Raw genomic sequence first — 20,820 nt, 5'->3', positions numbered from 1 at the left:
ATGCTGATTGTATGCGCGCTGTGTGTGTGTGTGTGTGTGTGTGTGTGTGTGTGTGTGTGTGTATAGAACATTCCGGTGTATTGAGATCAGACTGTAGTGTTTGACTCTTTGAGGCAAGATTTTGTTTGTGCCACGGAGGCCTAAATCTCGTTGCCATGGAGACCACCATACCATGGGTCTGACCCTGGAGTACCATGACTCTCTTCCTCAGCAGGAGACACTGGCAGCTGCAGAACAGCTGCTCACACACACACACACACACACACACACACACACACACACAACACACTGTCCAATAGTAAAGTCCAAGCTGAGTAACCTTGATGGTTCACAGCTTAATACAGTGACAAAGATAATGACTCAGGTGTATCCTCATACTTATACACTGACACATCATACAAACTGAGCTTTGAGATTGGTAAATACAGTCTTTGCCTGCTTATATTGAGAGATCTTTGCACTCCTTCTACATATTGCTTTATCACCAATACATAACCAAGTGTCCCAATATAAGAAAATATAAATTACAAGTAAAACAACATTGTGAAACAAAGCAAGATTTTTGTTTCCTCCATCATATACATAACTTTTACATTTTGGGATATGCCACTGTCCGCTCACCACTGTTTTAAGATTTAAGGGTTTTGTATATTACTGTTTGTACATATAGTTTTGCTTGGTCATTATGGAATGATATGAAAATAGCAATTTTATTTTTTGGCAGTGCTATTGCATTACTCCTCTAGCCCGCTCACACATGCACACTTGTTACATTGCAGCAGTGACTACTGGGATTACACTCAAATGCCAGGCCCTTCAAATCCACCACAGATCCCTCTTTAACCCTCTCTACCTTGCAATCATTCACTTTCCTATACCCTTGCTAATATACCCCTCCACTAACTCATTTACTTACTCACTCATTCACTCTAGTACAGGGCTAAGGGCACTCCACTAGGGCCTCCAACTGCTTCTCAAAGCTCCCTTCTGAGCTCACTTGGTCTCTTAACTCACTAAGTGATGAGCTAACACACAGCCCACATACTCATATACATAGGTGTGAAAAGCAATATAAAGCAAAGCCACCATAGGTCCAACAGCTTGTGGTACTCCAAAAGACACCCCTCCAAATATTTTCCTCACTTCCATCCATTTATCATATCATTAGAAAGAATACCCTTCATATCTTTTTGTGGTATACCCTTTACTCTACCATCTGAAGTTGTACACTGGTGCTAGATAGAGTAGAGTGCTTTTTGACCATCTTATGATAAAGTGCTTATGACAAATGTCACTTACAGGGGTTTGAAATGATAGCTCCAAGCCTCTTATTTAATCATAGTGGAGATTTTCCTTCTTCCCAACTCTGGTCTAACATGATTACATGCTGAAACTCTGGCTGAAAGCAGTTTAGCAGCTTGTTCTCTATGCTGTTCAATACACTCATCTTGCAAGCTGGGGCTTACTTTTATTTCATGTACCTGATCACAGGTTGGCAGTAAAGGCATGGAGTCATGTTGTGTATTTACTGAACTTCCAAATTCAATGACTGAACATGACTGTATGGTGCCACCTTATAATGCTTAAATTTTAAGGATCAGCTTGTGGCTACAAATAAGATTTGAAATGGTTTAATTTTGTTTCACACTGGCACTAGTAGAGAATAAAAGCATATGTCTTTACCTATTTGTCCTTAAACATACTGGTTTCTTTGTTGATATTTTGTTTTAAGTCACGTCAATTTTGCTTATGTCTTGCCAAGTGATATTGTTTTGGATCTATTCCTTTCCCCTCTGTCCTGTTATTCGTTTGTTCTCCTAATGTGTGCACCTGTTCTGTGTTTAGTTCTTAATTAGTTTATCTACTTATACCTTGCTGTTTTGTCACAAAACGCTTATAGTGCATTATTTTTGTTTTTATTAACTTGGGTCAAAGAACTTTGGTTATTTAACTTTCAGTAAATTAAAATGAATGAAATGAAATAAAGAAATGTAGGAAAATCTGTGGAAAACCCTTTACTTTCTTTATGAACTGCCTTCAGGTAAATACCTTACATTAATGCATGTCACTGGCCATAACAGATGACCTGCTACAGAAGCCTTGTTGGTTCATGTTCTGCCAAACATGTTTTGTTTTGTTTTATGTTTGTTTGTTTTTTCCATACATTGATTAGATCTGCTACAGTATTTCTCAAGTGCTTGGTTCAATATGCTGAAATTCTTTGCTGTTCCACATCCAGACCACAGACTGCTAGTTGATCACCCATGATCTAGAGTGATAATGTGACATTGGCTGGGAAGAGAGAGCTTTAGGTCCTTCCATGGTGCAGTAACCCAGGAGCAACTTCATCTTAAAAGCTTTAAGCAGATCCGAGTATAATAGTGCTTCATCCAGAGGTTGTCTCTGTGGAAATACGCAGTATGGTACCCTTTAAAAATCTGAAGCTTTCATAAGTTCAACAGTCTGCTTTTATTTTTTTACTGCTGAGAATAACAGCAGTTAAAATAGCCACTCTGCTACTCCCTCATCCATGTCAGGTTATTTGTCTCACAAGTCTGTAGAGCTTTTGTAAAACTCACTTGTGATTCTCTCTCTTTTTCTTTCCTTGAATGAAGAGTGATAGAAAATGGTTCATCAACATCAATGCCACACTTACAAATGAGGGAAATAGAAAGGATTTTAGTTATGACTATTTGTATTTATGATAGATGTGAAGATATATGTGGCCTCATTTAAAAAACACTAGAATATTCTACTAGTACTGACAGCACATTGAGCTGATAAGTATTTTTTCTTCTTTACATGTATATCTGCCAAGGTGAAAAGTGTTGAACAGTTTAGCATATTTAAATGACCACTGAACCTTATTAAATTATCTTAATGAAAAAGAATATTAATGAAGTAAAAATAGTTAGTCTAAGTCACTTTTTGTTGCTGGTCATTTGGTCATTCCTGCTCTCTGCATCTACTACCGCACTTCAGAGCCAGTTATGTTGTGTGTGTGTGTGTGTGTGTGTGTGTGTGTGTGTGTGTGTGTGTGTGTGTGTGTGTGTGTGTGTGTGTGTGTGTGTGTGTGTCATCCACCATCTTGAAATCGCAAATACATTCACTGCTGCAGTGCAATGATTAGTAATTATCTACACATTAGCTTGGCTGCCAATTCCTGCATGAAATCTGAACCTTTTCTAGAACATTCCTTTGGCACTTCATACCTTCCATGTGCTCATATTCATTTATTATTCTGTATATGCTGAAAATTTTTTCCCTGACAGAGTTCGAACATAAATGCTTGTTGTACCTCAGAGATCATTTGGTCTATTTGATCTGAGTACCTCAGTTTAATCTCACTTGTACTCTGTATTTGTTCTTTTCCTACTGGAATTTTGTAACCATTTGACCAGAGAAGGATGAGTTCCCCTTTTTGAGTCTTACATCCTCTCAAGATTTCCTTGAGTTTCCTTGCAACTGCTCCTCAGTGGTTTGGGCATTTATTTCTTTGGGAAAATCTGCTGTTAGGTGCTTTTTTTAAATTTTTATTTCAAATAAACTATGATTGGAAAATTAAAGTCTGCTGGAGTGAACCAGACCCACTGATCGCAATTCACCATTAATGAGCCAGACTTATATTGGCCCATAAAAATGTTTCCATTAGTTTACTTTTGGTCGATCCTTATTAGGCCACTAAATATGCAGCAGTTTTTGGTTTATATTAAGTTTGATGTCTTGTATGTATGTATACTGTATGAGAATAATGACATTTTCTATGCTTTATATTTTAAAAGAATTCTTAAACTTCCACCTTGGATAAAATCAAGACATCCCATTAATGTTGTTTTTTAAATATCTGTGAATGTAATATATACAATCAAACATCCCAGCAACAAATTGTCCTCGTTAATAGTCAATAACATAACTTCTCTAGGTGAATGCATGTATGTGTGTGTATGTGTGTGTGTGTGTGTGTGTGTGTATGTGTGTGCACGCGCGCGTGTGTGCATTATTGCCCATGTGTTTGTTAACAACGGGGGCTGCACATTTGTTTCCTTTTCAGCCTGTAAAAAAGCAGCGGTGGTCGTGGCAGCAGCAGAGGCAGCCTATCAAGCTCTCCCTGCCTCTTCTCCTCCATCTGTTCTGTTTTTCCTCCACCTCTCCTTTCTGATGAGCCAGGTCCTCAGTCCCCCCAATAAAATCCCATTAGCTCTTAATGAAGTCGAGCTCGCTGCCTCGTGCCTTCACCTCATTTAGCACGATTGTCTGGCGGCCATTAGCGCCGAGGCAATTACAGCCGAACGGCGAGAGTAATTGGAAATGCCGACAGGGACCCCAGGAAAATGGGAATAAATAATACAAAAAAAATATTAAAACTAATAAGCTTCCATTGAGATGGGAGAAAGGGGGGGCATCACTGAAGCTAAATCAACATAATTTTAATCGGGCCTGGTGAGGTAGAGACATAAAGGTGAGGACCTGGTGGGGATGATGATGATGATGATGATGATGATGATGATGATGAGGGTGAGGGTGAGGATGGTTTTGGCTGAGGTTGGAATGGAAGAATGAACTAACCAATAGAGAGAGCACATGTATGTGCATTTCTAAAAGTACATATTAATATACGGTTCATGCAGCATACATTGATTTCACTTTAATAGATCTGATTAGCATTGAAATGGATACAGGACCCAGCCTGGCAATATACCAGACATCTTCTGTGTGAAAGAAACACTGGCAAAACTCTGGAAACACTGGAAACCTTATAAAAGCAAAGGGTTGAATAGTGAGTCCCAAGTGGTATTCGGAGTGTTGTGTATAGTCTAATGGTGCCAGATGCCAGGGCATCTCAGCGGACACCTCACCCCTCCCAGTTGGGGGCAACAGGTGGCAGAAACCTGATCAGAGAGGGCAGAATCAGAGGGCACCTTTCACAAGAGACTGGGCACCCTGCCCAACAGTCAGGCACAGGGTACTGCCAAGGTGTGTGTGAGTGTGTTTGTGTGTATATTGGGGAGCAGGATTAGTAGGGGTTATCCATGTGTGTGTGTGTGTGTGAGAGAGAGAGAGAGAAAGAGGGAGGAAAGGCGCCTTGGCACTAGTTACCCTAAGTCCGAATGGAAAACAGAAGGTGGAGTCCCACAATAAGAGAGCCTCAAGGGGCATCTATAATAGCAGCCCAGTGACTGCCATCAACAATACTTTTTGAAGGCCTCTTATTTGGCAAGCATAATGGTGCAGACCCACTCAGCATCACTTCCCCACACAACACAACACACATGGAGCTCAACTACACCCATACATATTCATATACCTATATAAATGACAATATGGCCTCTTCAGCAAGCAATTGTTATCTTAGTTCTCCCTGGATCTGAAAAAGCATTCACAATTTTCCAAACTTCTTGATTTCTTAAAGGGCTCCTTATCACACAAAACTATCACAGATCTCCAAATGTACCATACAATCATATGGATGGCTGCAAGTTTGCTCTCTCTCCCTCTCTCTTTCTCTGTCTCTGTCTCTCTCTCTCTCTCTCTCTTGCTGTAAAGCTACACATGCTACTCCTGAGATACCAGTGATGACCCCTTCTGCTCTCCAAACCTGCCTGATTCATACTGATGCCCTAATTCTGGTAGGAATTCTCATCACTTGGAATCCACTCACTGTTGCTGAGGATGGCCCCACGTGGACAGCCTAAAGATCAATTAGATTACTATGGAAGGTACCACTTAGAAACCATGCTTTGATGCCTTAGGACTACTTGCTATGATAGCTTAAGGACTGCAATTGCCATGAACAGTTTTTCACTCGGGTTTCCATCAGTGAAAAGTTGATAATGGTTGAAAGACAAAACAAACTTTCTTCCTCATATTGTCTGAAGGAGTTTTTTCCTTGCCATTGTCACCTCTGGCTTGCTCATTAATGATAACTATAGAAATGAAAAATGTATATCCTGAATTTATATATTTATATAAAGATGCTTTGTGGCAATGTCTATTGTTAAGAGCACTATACAAATAAAACTGAATTGAATTGGTATGTCTCATCCATCCATATTTTCCTTATCCATAAATAAAGTTTAGAATGCTTCAATACTATTTATTGTTGTAATATTACAAAGACAAGTGAAACTTGGAAGTCATCAAAAACATAAAAAAGTATTAAAGAATAGAAACAGTGGTGCCAAATCCAACAGTTTAAAGCCTCTGCGTGCTATTAAAGCGAGTGACATTTAAACCAGCTTTCTGTTTCCCTCTCCCCATGCCTTCATGATGAAAATGTTTATTTGTCTAAAAAGATCTACAAACAATCACTTCTCCCGACAGGAGCAAGAGATTTCCAGCCAGGGGAGATTTAATTAGCAAAATCTCGTTAGGTTTAACAAAATTAAGCGTAAAACAATCCTCAGCAGGGCGCAGGGCTCGGGGAGAGAGAGAAATCGGGAAGACTGGGGAGAGGTGGAGGGAGGGGTGGCACTGAGAGAGCGATTAGAGCCGAGAGGATATTGAGACAGTCGCTTCTCTGCTGTTGAGGGGGAAATGGCTCCGAACACCCAGCTGCTTTCACACTCAATTAAAGAGCCTTGCCTGTCTTTTACCCCCTCTAAAAAGCAGAGAGTTAACCTTGTTGCAGTGTGCCATCACACACACACACACACACACACACACACACACACACACACAAACACACACTTATCCCTCCAACCTCCAACCGCCTCCATCCCTGGCCTCTCTCATCCACAACACACGCAATTGCATCCTAAGCCGCCGCACCATTAAAGACACCAAATTGTGTTTCTGAACGAATTTGCATTCTATAAGAACGCTGCATACGAAAGTGCCATTAAAGTGAGGAAATAAACGCTTAAGCAACCCAGCTGGAGTGATTGGAAAAGAACAGCAAGCACTCAAACTGAAATTTGCTGATCATCTATCAAAGCCCAATTGCCACTAAAACAGCAAGGAATAGCACAGCAATTCTCAAGGAGAGATATTATGATGACAGGATCAGAAATTTACATTGTAAATGTGATCCAAGACGCTTACGTCATCAGCAAGTCTAAGGTAAACCTTTGGCCTGGTGTTAAGATCAAATGTTGCAAAGAAACTCAATTTACTGACTGTGATGTCAGTCTTACAGTGTAAACAGTTTTACTATGTACTAAATGTGGTTCCAAATGTCACACAGCAGATCTTATCTTTATGTATTGACTGTCTTATATAGAACAAATGTGGGGTGTGTAAGTACTGTAGGAGAACGGATTTTTAAAAAATGTTACTAAACAAACTTACAATTCTTTTGTCCTCAGCATTAGAGCATTGAAATGTTCCAGTGAGCTCCGGCCGGGTACACACAAGTCCTAGTCTGCAACATAAAAAGACAAAGCAGTCGAGTCAAATAACTAAACTAATCATCTTGGTTGATTATTATATACATTTTTAATTAGGTTAAACAATCTTGAGTTGCAAAAGGTAAAGCTGTAGGTAAGTAGGTATGAGGTATGTGTATAAGGGTTCAATAGGGACTGTGTGTGAGAAAAAGGGGAACACAAAGATGGAGATGGTGTTGGAAAGGAGGAATTTCACATATATACATCCCACACACCACCATCCCCCCTTCTTTCATGGAGACTAGAAGGTCTGTAGAGAAACCTGCTCAGGTTTCCCCCAAACTACAAAGAAAACATTTTAGAGCTGACTAATCCCTCCTGCAGACTCCCTGAGACACCAAGCCTCCAAATGGCCAGCGTAGCCTATCAGCCCATTGCCCACCTCTATTTCCCCCCTGAGATGTTGCTCAACTTCCTGTTGACGTCAAAGTGAATTAAGGCAAGGAGTGCACAGTGGCTCCCCCCGGGGGCAGGAGGGGTAATCACTAACCTCAGAGGAAGCATTAGCATTCCTGCTGAAGCAGACACACACAACCGCCCACACAGGCAGCCAGAGCACTGGGCCCCTCCACAAACAACCAGGCCCTTTATACACACACACACACACACACACACACACACACACACACACATGTTTAAGCAGATATGCATATGCAAACATACAGGGTACCACACGGAATGGTTGTCAGACGCACATATGTTCAAGCATGCAGACACATAAGCATATGCAAACACCATGAATGGTCATGGTACCCTCCGCTACTCCCAAAAACCTGGCAAAAATGTGTTTCATTCTCCACTGCTCATTGAAAATCAAGATTTTGGCTACCACACCACCAACACACAGTTATGAAGTCTAACACAGACGGAGTGAAGGTTTAGTGGGTCATCCACTCTGGTCACTCTAATGCATAGAGACCACATGTATGGGTTTTCCTTCTTCTCTAATGCACAAAGCTTGATGTTTATCAGACATTGTTTTGACCCCAGTCTAATATTCAGTTTTCATATATTCCCAGTACAGTCATGGAACACAGGATTTCCCCCCCTATTTTCACAAACTCTCTCCACTACCTTCGTGTCTTTCTGCACCGATGTTCTCTCTACAGAAATGAAACATTGTTGTTTCACTGCTGTTTCCAATCACAGAAAAGAATATAAGGAATAATAGGATACTGATTCTTTTCAGTGCCAACCCGTTCTATCGCAGTGCATGTTGTTGGTTGTTACACAATGCCTGAGCTACCAAATCCAAAAAAATCTCCGGTTCAGCTATAAAAAAAGGCATGGACTAGTGAACATGGTTATTTCCCACAATGCCTTGCCAACAATAGCCCCCGAGCTGTTCAAAGGCTGTGACAACAACAGCTGTTGCCAAGGTTTTCAGCTTCCTGTTACCATGACAATGGCAAAAATGATGCATAACGCGTTAACATCTCTCTTCTAATAAAGTCGATTGCATTGTTATAGCATAATTAGAAATACATGATATAAAGGAAACTTGTATTTCTCCAGGGGAAGATTGGAATGCCTGATTTATTTTTTAAGGGACCGCCGAGCAGGCTGTCTGGAAGACATTTTTGGTCATTGACTGACTGCTTGACTGGCTTCCATTGTTGAAACATACATACACATAGGCACTTCAGCACCATCTTCCAAAATAATCCCACTTTCTACACTAAAATTATTCCCACTGCCTGTGCTAGGATTGACTACTCAGTCTTTCAAACAGTCCATTTACATTCATGGCATTTGGCAGACACCCTTATCCAGAGCGACTTACATTCATCTCATTTATGCAACTGAGCAAGAGTTAAGGGCCATGCTCAAGGGCCTCACGACCTTCAAGGGACTCACGACCTTCCGATCGGTAGTCCGACATCTTAACCACTGATCTATCACTGACCCCACTACTCCACTACTCACTACTCTTCTACTCAGAAACAGTCCACCACTCAAAAACAGTCCATAACAGCTGAGAATCCAAACGGTAGCAAAAAGAGATTTCCAGCAAAAGAGATTTGTCAGACAACAGGTGAGAAAAAGTAACATATCTCTAACGGTTTTCAATTTCAAATGACTTATTGAAAAAGCAGTCGGCAAACTGTAGTTTAGTTAAACCAGGCTTGACTTGTTTTGCTGTGTTACTCCAAACAAATGTCCAATGTGCATTCAGGCTAAAAACAATTCTCAGAAAATCTGTTATGCATAGCATAAAGAGGGGTGGAAATCATTTGCTGGGCCAATAATGTCAGTGGAAGATTGAAAGAAGCCCCAAAAAAACAATGGAACTATGTACAAGTTTTCCCAGTTTCCCAATGCTTCTAATTCTACCCATCATAATTTTTTGACTATTGTTTAGATTAGGAGATGAATACTTTTGAGTCTACAACTCATCGAACCCTATTGGTTTTCAACAAAATCTTAAAGCTTTAAAGCTTAAAGCTTTAATGTAAGGGTCATTAAGAAACTGTTTACGATTAAAGATTAATAACAAATTAATTACTGATTAATAAATAGTCATTATAAATTACCTAAATTTTAAAACACATGAAAGGTTGTTTTTTTTTTTTTTTTTAAACCTTTTCCGTTTTATTCACTAACACATGAATTTTTAGACCTCCACTGCAGGCGTAGAAACCCAGTGCACTGTACTGCTTCAAGCTTCCTCCGCTCCCAACACTGGAATCTTACTAAAGCTGGACTGGAGTTGAATATTAAAAGCAATTAAAATTACTTTCTAATTAATTTATTGACTAATGCTGAATAATATATTAGGAGATTTTGAAGCAATCTTTAATTAGTAAGCTAAGTATGACTTGCTCATCAATAGTTAACTACTGAACTTTAAATCAAAGCATTACGGAAAACATCCCAAACTAGCAGGGAAATGAAGTGGGATAGGGATTGTCTCTATTGAGATGTAAACTATTAAAAGCTCTAACAAATGTACAAAGAAAGCAATCAGCAAATACTTATATTAATGCTTAGATATTAGCGATAAGAATAACTATCAAACCCACTCTCTTTAAGCTCCATTTTAATAACCCTTGTGGTCACAGAAGTTAAGAGAGGCACAAGCGAGACAATTTAAGGAAAGGAAGGCAGAATTCCTGGGATTTAGAGGGGGATTTGGAGCACAATAGCAGGTATTCCCACTAGTGTAACGGGATCTGACTTGGCGTCATGAAGAGCCTAAACTTCACATTAAACCAGGGGGGCAGCTGACACATGCAGCTGCATTAGACACAACACAAGGCACACAAATCAAAACACCACACACACACACAGTGTGCCTGTAGCAGTACAAGCAAAGTGCACTTTTATCAGTATACTCTCTACGGACAAAGCGTTATCCTGTTATTCTATATAACTCATAGCTTGTTCCAGTATCCTCTACCATAGAAAACTCAAATCCAAACAGGAAAAGTATTTTACAGCTAAAAATATCTCAAAGCAAAGCAACAAGACTGTGAAATCAAGCTTATATACTGTAACAGCAAAATGTGCGGACACCTATAATTGAATTCACATTTTTCATGAACCTAAAAAAGATTTAAATTTAAAGGCTATATTTAAATATATATTTTTTAAAATACACGTATAATGTTGAAATGCCTCCAAACAAGTAGTTGTTATATAGAACTTGGGAAAATCAGGGAAGAAGTAAAGGCTCCCTCATGATGCTACAGTAGTTGAGAGAAAGCCAAAAATTTGCAAAGCTGTCACTTTGATGAAATCTAAAATATAATACACTCCTGACTTGTTTAACTCTCCTACATCACTGCTTAACGCCATGTGTTATTTAATATCTTATGTATTACTTATTAAATAATGAAAGTAAATTGATTTAAAGAAAACTTCCTATGCAGTGTTCCCTAAATAGTGTTGGCTATGTCTATAGCCAGTGAAAATTATTTGAAGATATAAGCTCCATCATCAACATTAACAAATGTTGATTCATATCTAGAACTGTAGCCACTGTTTCTTAGGTTACATCATGGATTAAACTCTTGGCCAGTACAAACAAGAGATGGGCTGTTGGATTCCTTTGTGCCAAATCGAGTGAGACTAAAACAGGATGCAGTGAAGCCCATCTCTCTTGTGTATGGAATCCCCAGCAGAGAGCTCATATGCTCTTTTACTTCCCCAGGCAGAGGAGTGTCCTGGCCCTTGGCCCACTCTCCCTGATCCCTGCTGCTCTCCCAGCTTCCTGTCCTGGGATTGCAGGAATGAGAGCAGCCATGTGGGAGAGAAAGCGCCTCTGAGCTTTCGTCAGGTTCCCCGTCATTCCAGCAGCCTCTTACAGCCCACACACACCGAAACTGACATATAGTCACAGAAACACATATGCATACATATAGTGTATACACATATCCCTAGGTATGCACAAACATGCAGTATGTGAAAACAAACATACACACAAAAATGACACACATAACAAAACACACAGTGTAAAGGCTGTTAAATTCAAACTTTATTTACTTAAAATATGTTGTATTTGAATGCATTTACATATCAATGTGTATTTTTAAGATCAGTTTTTTTTTTAATTTATTTTATTTATATACCTACCCTAACGTTTTGTAATGTCTTCTATGTATACATGTTTATGAGATCTCAGATTAATGTAAAACTCCACCATATTAACCCAGTCTTCAAGCAGGAATGTTCTTCTAAATCCCCTCCAACCACAGGCCATATCCCATTGGCTTTCACTATATAGGCTCACAACATAGGGTATAATATTCTGTAAATTTACAGAAAAAAAACCCAACAAAATCTGACATGGAAAATCTTTCAATTAACCACTAGCCTTTAAATTATTGGCTTCTGGCTGTAATTTTAAAATATCTATTGGTCACTTAAAATACGCAGTGCTAAAAATAAGACTTGCATATGAAAATGCTTAACATTTATTAATAAACCTCTTGTTTTAATTAGTTTAAATGGTGACTTGAGGGTTTTAGAATCATAAAACGTACATTAAAGTCATTACACACACATGTAAACTTGTTTTGTACTCATCATAACAAACTCTGCAGGCCAGAAAGGTTGTTTCCACAAGACAGGTTGGCTTTTTCTCAAATATTACTTTGTTTGGACTCAACACTAGCTAGTTACATTAGCTTGTTGGTTAGCTTGCTAATTTTGTCTAGCTTGTACTAGAGACACATCTGATTAAATCTGATTAATGCAAATAATAATTGTTTTGTTGGCTGTTTGTTAGAGAATAAAACATCACATTTTCTCAGCTCTTTCACCACTGCTATAATATGAATGTTTAACTTGCACAAGTATCTGCATTTTCTCCATCTGAGCTAACTGCTGTGTGGGAGTTCACTTTCTCACATTTCTGATGGCAATAAATGATTTAGATAATTTGTTCCTTTTGGCCAGATATTCCATTTTAGTGGCACATAATAATTACTTGGCTACAAATAACTCTGTCAAGGTATTATTATTATTATTATTATTATTATTATTATTATTATTATTATCTTTTCTGTATTCTATTGCCATTTGGAGTAAACATAGACAAATAGATGAACTATTAGATATTTATGTACTTTTCTTCCGAATCATTGGGCTTCAAATATCTTATGTCAGTAAATATGAGTGCCACATTTTATTTATAATTTTTTTTTATATATATAATTCAAAAGATTAATTGACAAGGTAAACAATGTCCAGTAAAAACAAGAAGCAAACTTCTATGAAATTTTTGCTCACTGAAAGTTTGGCAGACTAGGATGGAGAGGCAGTGGTAAAAAATATTGGACTACCAAACAAAAGTTCAAATCCCAACACCACCAAAGCTGTAACAAACGGCCCAACACCTTCTGGGCCCTTGAGCAAGGCCTGTAACCCTCAACTGCTCAGTTGCATAAAAAAAATATTTAAAAAAAACACATAAATGAGATTAATGTAAGTTGCTCTGCATATGGGTATCTGCCAAATGCCATAAATGTAAATGTAAATGAGAGGAGAGTAAACTTAGCAGGTGTTCATAAGGACTGGGCTACTGCAGGATCCAAGAATAAGTTGTGGGATTCTTATGCATCAGTTAGACATAAAGCTTGTGAGACAGTGAAAGGCCATGTTCATTAACATGGGGATGTATTGGATGCGGTGGATTGCTTGTGTTCATGTATTCATATTCAGTAAATGCTTTACACTGGCCCGGGTTATGAAATAGATCCAGATAAGTTCATTAGAAAATACTGTGGCCAGCTAGATGGGAAAGAAATAACCAAGAAAGTGGGATTGGTCAGAATTCCTTCAGGAACAAACAGGAGTTGGATTTAAAAGAAATCAAACAAAAAAAACGTACACCTCTAGTGCAATCCAATATGTCCATCCACTGCAATACGTCCCCTACAATACACGCTTCCCAGGAGTTCTGATACCATGTGCTTCTGTTTTTGTTTTGGTTTCATTTCCCTCGCTTCCATTTATTTTCATTAGGTTTTTTGCCTTCCTTAGCTGTTATCCTTATCATCCGTGTCTAGTTAATGCTTGTGTATATTACAGTTTTGTGTTTAGTTGTCTTGCATGTTAGTTTGCATTAGTCCTGTTGTTTTAAGTTGTTAAGTTCTGTATGCACAGTATCCGTCGCCTCAGTGTATTTCATTTATTTCATTTGTTACATTGAGACAATAGTATTGTAGTAGTGTCTTTTTTCCCTTATAATGTTAAAAAAATACCTGTATGAGATCGTTTTATATTTTAATTTTCTTAGGCATGAGTTATAATGTATTGTTAGACATGCACGCATGTAGTGCTGGAACTTTTTAGGGTTCTATGCACAAGTGCTAGTGCTATTAAAATAACTAGTACTTGCCATTAAAAGAATACTATAAAGCGTATGTGTGATTATCATTGAGAATTTCACATTTGAAATGTTATATATACAATATACAGTACATATTGTCAATAATTTAAAATATAAATGATTAATGTGAAATTCGTTTAATGCATACATGATTCATACTGTAAAACTGTATTCACACTGTAACTTATTTACATAGAAATTTCTTCACAAATTTGTTATCTTTAGGCATATTTTTTTAGGTTTCTTTTATTTAAAATGTAAAAACTACCAAATAATATAGATAAAATGACAGTTAAAATCAAAATTACTCTAAAATAACAGTAATTTTCTTTTTTTTCCCTGAAGGTTTAATTACTCGTATTACTTATAAACACAGTATTTTTCCCATTTTATTACAATAATAATTGATACAATGAGAATTCAAAAACTTTATTTAAAAAAAAAGTAAATTACTGTGAAATTAAAGCAATTGTCAGTTTTTCCAAAAGGTTGCTTACCGTAATATTTTATGGTTTATCTAGGTCAGTTTACCACCTGGTGAATTATTAAAAAATAATAGTAATTGTCATTTTTTCCAGAAGGTTAATCACTGTGATATTTTTTTACGGTTTATCTCTGTCAATTTTCCACATGATAAATTACTGTAATTTAGAGGTTTCATCCTAGCACCCCAGCTTCCAGTCTTTTGACTATTTTCTTTGAATAGTTTAGTATATCATGCACTATATGCTTAAAAATGCACCATTTGAGATTCAGCCACAGAAAAAAAGGGACTCCAGTATGTGTCTAATGCGAATTGTTAAGCAATGAAAATTTTATGGTATTCGAACAGTGAAATTCTGACAGCCATAATGGATCCTCACATAAACACGGACATGCATACTTACATACCCAGGCACAGCCAATGACACCAACCCACACACTGAGGCACACAGAAACGCATACTTCTAGTGTCAACACATAAACACACACAGAGGAAAAACAAGACACACATAGAGGTTCACGCAAACTGGGGACACAATCACAACCACATAGAAACAAGTACTGTTGTATAGGTTAAGTTGGACAAATCCAATAACAACCAAAGACCTATGCATAGAGCTACACTGACTGTTCACTTTAATAGAATACACCTGTACACCTGCTCATTCATGCAATTATCCAAGCAACCAATCATCTGGCAGAAACACAATACATTGCTGCTGTGTAGTTGACTGGATAATCACAGGTTATCTATTTAAGTGCAGGTAAATAGGTGTTTCTAGTAAAGTGGACAGGGAATGTATATGCATGCAAAAAACCCAAATGCAGGTAAAGAAAAGGACACGGATATGCATGGGGACACATAGACACATTCATTTATGCACACACACATACATTTAACAATATTTCCTTTTTTTTATTTGCAGGTTTTGATTTCCATATGAGAAAAGTCATTACAGCTGTACCAGGAGGCGTCAATGTGTTCACCCAAATAACAGTATGAAGTGCGGCAGCTCTACTTCGGTTCAGAGGAACAGTGAGGAATTCCGCCGCAGTATCTCAATTCAGTCTGACCTTTCACCCTGTTTTTCCGGCCTTGTTTCAAAGCAGAAAGGGAAAGGTTAACTCTTTCCTCGTTCACTCAGCCCAGCTGTGTTTTTGGCTGCAAAGACTGAAAGGCGAGACGCGAGATGTGATTGACTGTATTAAATGTCCAGGGCTGTTTATAAATACCTCAGAAGAGTGGTGCTAGCACTGTTTCAGAAACCCCACAGCACCACTCCACTCCTTAGGAGGCAGGTGCAAGCCTTTTACAGCATTGCTGCCACCTTCCAGCCAATATCCGTCGCCTGTTTTTTTTTTTTTTCCAACCATACTGAAGCGAGATGACCTGGGCCAACACCAAGACTTTGCTGGCACGCCTGGCACACCAGAGGCTGGCAAAGAGGTCTCTTGTCCTCCTTTTTTTTCGCTCTCAGTGTCATGCTACCCTGGACATGGCTGTGGGCCATGTCCACATTTACCCCAAGCTGTGCGCCTGCAGCTGTTTATTTTTCACTTTTAGCCCCTGACTTGTCATCAGAGCTGTCTGAAGGGCAGCATTATGAAGCTATTCTTGAGGCCACCATAAGCGTTGAATGCCAGGTGATCTGTTGGTTCTAACATTGAATCCTGCCAAGAACGTTCCAGTAGTTACTGCTGATCTGTCACATCGATTTCAAAATTATTGATTGTGGAGGATAAAGAGAATCAAAACACCAGATTGCATGAAAAAATGTAGCAAAACTATCACAGCATGGTCACCTTGTTTATTGTATGAGGGAATCAATGTAATAACATTCAGTGTACCAACTTGCTTTAAAGTACACAAACACACACACATGCACATGCATTTTATTCACAAGAGGGTCATTTGTGTCCATAAATAGCAGTCTCTTAGTCTGCAATCATCCCTCCATCCATTTTCTATGCCGCTTATTCTACTGGGTCACGGCTAGTCTGCAATAGATAGCATAATAAATACATATTCGGCAAATTCATGTATGATTGGTCTCTTTTGTAAGGTTAACACAGAAATAACAAAAGCTCAAATGAAGATACTGTCCATGTGCAGATGTGTGTGTGTGTGTGTGTGTGTGTGTGTGTGTGTGTGTGTGTGTAGCCAGTGAGTAGTGTTTCTTTCTGACTAGGCCAAGCTTTAAACTACAGTTCTCGTTTCCTTATCAGATTACACCAGTCACTGTGGTCATAGAGGAGCTGCTATCCATCCGGCCTGTAATTAGTTCTGATGGAAACAAAAAACACCTGGACCACTGTCAAAATGTGTTTCATGATAGCATGAGAGCAACATCAAAATGGAGATAATATTTAATGAATCCAAGAAGGCTTCAAAACTTCTGTAACAAAAGCCTCAGGTCATGCTGTGCGCCAATCTGCAGTGCTATTGTTGAAAGGAAAGAGACACCTCAATGCCTCGAAGTTTGGTTTTCAATCATTTAGAAAACCAAAAGTATGTTTCTGAGGCCTCAAACAGAACATCGTCTTAAATCAGAGGCAAAATGAGATTATACGTATTGTTTTCACATAGCGAGAAAGCCCAGTGTGTTGGCGACGATCCAGTCAGTGTGAAAACCTCTGTTGTTAAAAGCACTAAAAATGTGACTCAAGTCACAAGCAACACATTCACACTAAACAACTATCTCACTTCTTTATGTGTTATGAGAGTTATCAACTCTCAAAAAGATCCATGTATAAGCAAAGCCATATATGAGAATAATGAAAAGCAATTTGTTGTCACATTGTTCATTTTTGTTACATGCTCAAAAATGATCTGTTTAATGTGACTAAAAAAAGCCATCTATACGTTGTGTATTAAAAAAAACAATAATATAAATAATTTGTCTTATGTGATTGAGAATTACACACTGAAATTCAAACTGAATATAAACCTTGTATGTTTTGTTGAATGGAAAATGAATGAGCGTGGAACTGTTTACTGTAATTGTAACCAATATATAACTTCATTCCGTGTACAGTGATTCTTGAAAGTTTGTGAACCCTTCATAATTTTCTATATTTCTGCATAAATATGACCTAAAACAACATCAGATTTTCACACAAGTCCTAAAAGTAGATGAAGAGAACTCAGTTAAACAAAGATATTAGACAAAGACATTATACTTGGTCACATATTTATTGAGGAAAATGATCCAATTTTACACATATGTGAGTGGCAAAAGTTTGTGAACCTTTGCTTTCAGTATCTGGTGTCCGGTGACTCCCTGTGCAGCAATAACTGCAACCAAAAGTTTCCGGTAACTGTTGATCGGCTTGGAGGAATTTTAGCCCATTCCTCAGTACAGAACAGCATCAGCTTTGGGATGTTGGTTCTCTTTGTCTACTTTTAGGACTGGTGTGAAAATCTAATGTTTTAGGTCATATTTAAGCAGATATATAGAAAATTCTCAAGGTAGGTTTAAGTAATTTTACTTGGATTCAAAGTTAGCCTGCTCTGTTTAATAGATATTTCATGCTGCAGGTCTTGAATTTTATTCTGCTCCAAGTTTTGCAGGCAGGAATGAACAACAAACCAGAACAAAGTTTCCAGAACCACAGAAATAAGCAACAGAAGTTAAGGCCTCGGCAAGGAGTAAGGTAAACGGATCCACATCATTTACTACCTGCTTATAAACCACCAGCTTGGAGGTTATTCGTGCTAAATCTGTCAACGATTTCTACAAAGTCTGGCACAAGGAATCCCTGGCACGAGTTCTAAAGTAAAGCGGAGTCGGATTTTTCAGACGCTGAACTTTGTGCATGCTGTAAATCACGTATTATGTTGAAGCCAGAGGAAAGCCATGAGCTTTACAGTCTCCCTGGGACGAGGCCATGCTGTTGCTTTATATCAGAAGGATAAAGTATTTGGTGTATAACAGGCTAGTAAAACAGGGAAAAACACACCACTTAGCAAATAAAATGCACATCCATTTATTTGGACTGAAGGTAACAGTGCTCTTAAAGTAAGTGATTGGGAGCTCATTCAATAGTCACTTATGTTCCATATAAGAAAAAAAAAAAAACACATGCCAGTACATTAACACAGGAAAGAATTCTATCCGTGCTGTTAAGTGATGCTGCCTCGGAGTAATGCTATTATGAGGAGGTTTTGAAGGCATACAGCTAGCAATCAATGCCTTTAAATGGCTCTGCAGTTGAATAAGAAGAAAAAAAGATGGTTGAGATGTCTGGGCTTCTTACAGAGAACAACAAAAGATTCTCAGACAGAAGATCTGCAGGGGTGGAAAGAGACAGATACAACAAAATGTGCAAGGGCCGACTAAAATCAGGCGCTCCAAATCAATGGCAGTCTGTGTCCGACCACTCAGGGTGGCGAAAAGGGAAGTGTGAAACCGAGAAAAACAAGGCTTTCTCGAAGAATGTCATTCCAGCAGGGCCTAAGAGCGATGGCACTCTTACTCAAGATGGGTTTTACAGTAATAGATGGGAATTCAGGGCAGCTCAAACAAAAGCTAGCTTCCTGAGAACTGGCTTCCTGAGACGCAAAAGAAAAGATTCCCAAGGCATTATCAAAAACAAAGTGAGAAAAGCAGTAGATAAATCCAAAAGTCTGTCTTCTGTCTGAGTCCATATCACACAAATGGAAGAAAGGTATAGAATACATGAGAACAGCTCTCCACACATTCAGTCTATTTGAGCAAATATTAACCATACCTCTCCACACTAAGCTTTATTATTATTATTATTATTATTATTATTATTATTATTATTATTATTATTATACATATTCACACATAGTTATATATTTTGAGATAAACAAAAAGCTAGAAAGCCGGTATTTTCTCTCAGCTGGTATTTTCATCTTTTTGATCTGCAGATGAATTCGGATTAGATATTTTGCCTGCTCAGCAGCTGCTTAAAAGTATAATAAATTCAGCATTTATTTTTTTTAGATGAGGCCTGTTTCTCCCAGCTAGGCATTCACTTATTAGGATTAGCAGCATACCACCAGAGATAAGAACAAAGGCATTGTGACGTTTACAGTCTTGTTAAGGGTTTTTAAATTCAGAATGAATAATAAGCCACTGCTAATTTAAATCTGCTTTTGATCCTTATGTGGTAATTATTTCTTACTCATAAATAAGGTTTTCTTCCATTTGCAAGGGGATTTTTTTTGTAATAACACTCATCATCATCACCATGATCATTATTATCATCCTTAAATTGTCAACTAGATCATACTTATTTGAATCATTTTCCCCGCATTCTCTCAAACCTCTAAACAAAGTAAATAAAGGTATAACAGTAATACTATTTATTTCAGCTGTTAAACCAGATTTGGCTTTTTCTATTAGAATTAATTAACTACATCCAAAATCCAGAAAAAAGCCAAAAGCCACTCTGCTACTGCCTTTCACACATGCTATAAATAATATCTTCTCATCCTTCTGATGCATGCTCATGGCGTAATGTCCTTTCGTCCCTGTGCACACACAGGAGCCTGTGCAAACTCTCTGGCTGGTATTGTGAGCACTATAGGTGATCGTTAAATACCTGCAGTGCTGTTCCACCAGCATAAATCAAGCAAATCTGCCTGCACCTCAAATTTCCCCAGGGAAGAACCGGACTGTTATGCCAAGCAGCCAAGAGGCTGGAGTCGGGAAAGAGGAGAGTGCGGCGAGGTTGTTTGGACATGCAGCAAAAGCAGACCCGTACTCCTTGGAGAGCAGTTGGGATCAGCAGGGCTTAGTGAATGCGCCTTGCATCCTGCCTCCCTCCATCCGAATCACCTGGATGTGTGTTCTCAGGTACATCCGCGTGCAAAGCCTTACATCGACTCACAAAACTCGCCAAAGACCTTGACTGCACAGAATACAGCATCTGAAAGACTGAGGATTGATAATTCCTTATGCTGGAATCTTGAGAGAAATACATTTGGAATGAACTACTTTTGAAAATTCAATGTGCATTCATCCATTTATATGGACTTAAAGTTAGTCTCAGTAAATGATAATTAACATTCTATATAAGGCAATGCATTTGCACAGGAAGCATTTACTTTCTGCAAAGTTCATAAAACAAGTTAATAGTATAAAAACA

The 20,820-nt window shown here is 38.3% G+C and overlaps 1 protein-coding gene across 6 annotated transcripts in view; it reads right to left on the bottom strand.

The window, feature by feature from the left end:
* pknox2 (pbx/knotted 1 homeobox 2) overlaps positions 1 to 20,820 on the bottom strand; it is an 82,018-nt gene that overhangs the window by 57,927 nt on the left and 3,271 nt on the right. For all 6 annotated transcript variants that reach the window (XM_053686895.1, XM_053686892.1, XM_053686894.1 and 3 more), the window contains exon 2: positions 7,288 to 7,360. The gene's annotated coding sequence lies outside the window, so the exon portion shown is untranslated. The remainder of the gene's footprint in view (positions 1 to 7,287; positions 7,361 to 20,820) is intronic.

The sequence above is a fragment of the Ictalurus punctatus genome, chromosome 16 (genome assembly GCF_001660625.3).
Source record: "Ictalurus punctatus breed USDA103 chromosome 16, Coco_2.0, whole genome shotgun sequence".
NCBI classification, from domain to species: Eukaryota; Metazoa; Chordata; class Actinopteri; order Siluriformes; family Ictaluridae; genus Ictalurus; species Ictalurus punctatus.
This window is presented reverse-complemented; position numbering and strand designations above follow the sequence as displayed.